This window comes from Excalfactoria chinensis, chromosome 4 (assembly GCF_039878825.1).
Source record: "Excalfactoria chinensis isolate bCotChi1 chromosome 4, bCotChi1.hap2, whole genome shotgun sequence".
Taxonomy (NCBI): Eukaryota; Metazoa; Chordata; class Aves; order Galliformes; family Phasianidae; genus Excalfactoria; species Excalfactoria chinensis.
In genome coordinates this window covers 51,708,385-51,711,825 of record NC_092828.1, presented here as the reverse complement: position 1 = coordinate 51,711,825, position 3,441 = coordinate 51,708,385, and positions in this window count along the sequence as shown.

Genomic DNA, 3,441 nt, shown 5'->3' with positions numbered 1-3,441 from the left:
TGCGTCTCTTTTTGAAACCATGTTTGAATTAGGAAAGCAATACAAGGACTGGATTTCTTTTTTTAACCTCATTATCTAGAGCCCTTATCAGCACAGATACCGGACTCAGATGCATTAACCTTCTAGGATGAAATTCTCCAAGCCTGCTTTTTACACAAAACAATTTTGTTTTAAAGCATTTAAAGTGTGAAAACGTTTCTGCTGTTTCTGTTTATAGAAACAAGTCACCTTTGACCAGAAATGGAAAATTTCAGCATGGAAAATAATGGTTCAACGACAAAAAAATCTGTGTGCTGTCACTGCCGTGACTTTGACAGCAAAATTTGTGACTTTTTTGTGGGTTATTTTTAAACCTCTTTTTTTCACTAAGTTGTTGGAGAAAACTTTTTGATTGAATAGGTCTGGATTGAATGTAGTCTGAAAACAAAATGTCTTTTTTTTTTTTCCTGTGGAGAGTTCTGATATCATAAAATGATTCTCAATCAAGATGGGTTAAAAGTGAAAATATTACATCTTTGTCAAAAGCTGTTTACCCTTTTTCTGTTTGGTTGCTCTGTATATCAGATGTGTTCTAGATAAACACTAATATGTTGTTTTCTTCCTCGTACCTTCTGTGCAAATGGTGAGATACGTATTCTAATCCCGTGATTGAATCTAAACCATGAGATTTCTTGAGAACTTTTTTAAACCCTGAGCTTCTAACATTCTTTCATTAATACAAGAAGATGTTGTGACCATGCTAATTCTTTTATTTTGCAATTAAGATGCTTCTGGTGTCTTGTGAAGTATGTCAGATTTCTCAGAGATGTCAGAATCACAGTAGGATGACTTTGATTGTTTACACTCTATCTGATAACAGTCACTAATGAATTCCCTAACCAATCAGTAGATATTTAAAACTTATGGAAGGATAACCCCTTGCAAACATGGACTGCTGAATTAGTCAGTTTTTCTCACTGTTATGTAATTCTTTTCTCATTTCATATTCATCAAAACATGTCTCTTAACATGTCCTTGCACCATTCAGAAATGAACATGATTGCAAATTATCTCTTGGTTTTTGACAGCACACCTTTCTCTTGTTCCAACAGGTTTTGGATTATTTATTTATTCAGTAAAATGCCTTTGAACCTCTTCACATTGTCTATTTTCTGTCCACAGTAAAAGATGATCTTGATGCAGATACATCTCAAAGTTGGAGTGTATGATGCCTCTTGATCAGCTGCTGGGCCTGCCTTTGTGCCTGGATATTTACAGTCAGTCTCTATCCATGGAATATAGCAACAAAATCTTTCCATGAGAGGGACTATAAGCTGTGAAGGTACCTTGCATGGAGGCAGCTGCCCTGAGGAGCAAATGCCTGCCCTGGGCATGACAGTACTGCAAGATCTGAGATAAAGGCTTCAACACCAGTGCTAACTGGGAAAATACTCTTCTCAACAGCTGCTTAATCCAGATTTCAGCATCGATTCCAGCTACTGACAGTTTTGCCCTCACTATAGCTTTAATTAACTGTGTTGTTCATCATAGTAGATCTAACCTGTTAAACATGCTGCTTTTTGTTTCAGTGGGAATGCTAGATAAAACAGATAAATAGATAGATAAAATAATTTTGTTACATGGGAGGTAATGTCTCTCAATTTGTTAAATTGGCCAGCCACCGTGGGAGCCTGTGGGATGGAAGATATAAATACAAAAGTAGTGTGCTTCACCCAGAATGACTCTGCCCCTCCCTCATCCCCCTTCCTTTTCTTTTAATATACTGCTTCTTTATATTGCATTCCTGCATTTTGTTCTCTGTTTGCATGGTTTCTTCAAGTCCCCTGGTAGAACTACAATCAGAAGTTCTTCACACTCAGGGATCAACAGCCCTCACATTTTTCATACCTTTGCTAGACAGTTATTTTCCTGACCTGCTTTGCTTGTTATTCAATCTTTCTGTCTTCTGAAACTAATTCCAAGGCAAATTCAACTTCAAATGCTTTTCACTCTAGCTGAGTTTAAGCATGCAAATTTGGATCGCAGTGCTTAGTGAGTCCAGTTTGTCTTCTTGTACTCAATAGATTTACTGTTTTTCTCCATGTCCAGGGATTAATTACAAACAGCTAAAATAGAAATTCTTGAAGAAAGACTAATCCTGATGTGGATGCATGGAAGAGAGATACGAGGCAGCAGTCCAGCAAACCACCAACTTGAGGCTTAGTTGCACTTAAATACCATCATTCTTGGAGCCAACTCAAACTATCAGTTCAGAATCCTGTCAGTCTAAACAAATCTGAAGCTTGAAAAATGTTAGTGTTGTATAAAGTCATGCTATTTGAAATAGTTCTTCTAATATTTGTGGGAATATGGAGTGTTAGCGATAGTAAAACCCTAAAATGAAAATGTAGAGAGCTACATGAGGCCAGTTGTGCTTTCATAGTTCTTGAGAAGTTCTTTCTCCTTCTTGGTTAAGCAGCACAGATTAAAAGGCAGTTTTGGATTTGGCTATCTCTTGTTGTGCCATAGGTGCCAGTTGCACTTCACCCCTGATGCCCAGAATAGGTGCTGTAACAAGTAATAGGAAACTCTGTGAACCCACTGACTGCAATTCTGAATATCTGCTTCCCAATGCAAAGAGCTGCATTTTTAATTTGTTATAATCACAGCTAGCCAGAAATGTAATTATTTTTATAATGCCCTTCTGGTTAAAGCATCCTGTAAGAGAAGTAAGAGAATGAGGAATCCTTTTCACCTCTGTGATTTTCATTGTTTCAGTGCTTCTGAAGAGCTAGGCACCAATTAAGTGCTGTGAGGTAAGAAATGCCTATACCACACTTCATGCCATTCCCTTTGTTTTCTGCAGTCAGTCAAGCATCCCCATGGCAAGTAATGCATTGGTGCTTGAATGCTGAGCCATATGTTTGAAGATGGAATTTCAGCGATGCAGGGTCAGGTGCTGGGCAGCAGCGATGCTTTATATGCATTCTGTGTTGCTCAACATCTTAGCACAAATACAGCTGTGTATTTAATGTGTGGTTGATCACTTGTGCCCATCTGCGTGGCTCTAGGATGCATGGATGGAGCTAATGGTCAGCAAGAATGATGCAGAGCTGGATTTGAACAAGGGGAGCAGTGGGGGGGCTGGCTGCTGCTTTCAGCTACCTAAGGGGGTGGTCAAGGGGAGACAGAGACAGGCTCCTGAAAGCAAAAGCATAGGAGGCTGCAGGTGCCAGTGACTGTGAAGGATGCCCTCCATCACTGGCTGCTCACACTGCTCACCCAGGGATAGGGCAAGAGTATGCTCAGCCCTGGGAGCGAGCATCAGGCTGGGAAGCGAGCTCCTCCAGCTGTCCATACTTTACTATAACCGTACTTTAAAACGTCATCTTTTTGTACTTGTAAGGGTAGCACTGGGGCCGATCAAGCTGAATAATGGGATGGGCGTTTGCTGGGAGCTAG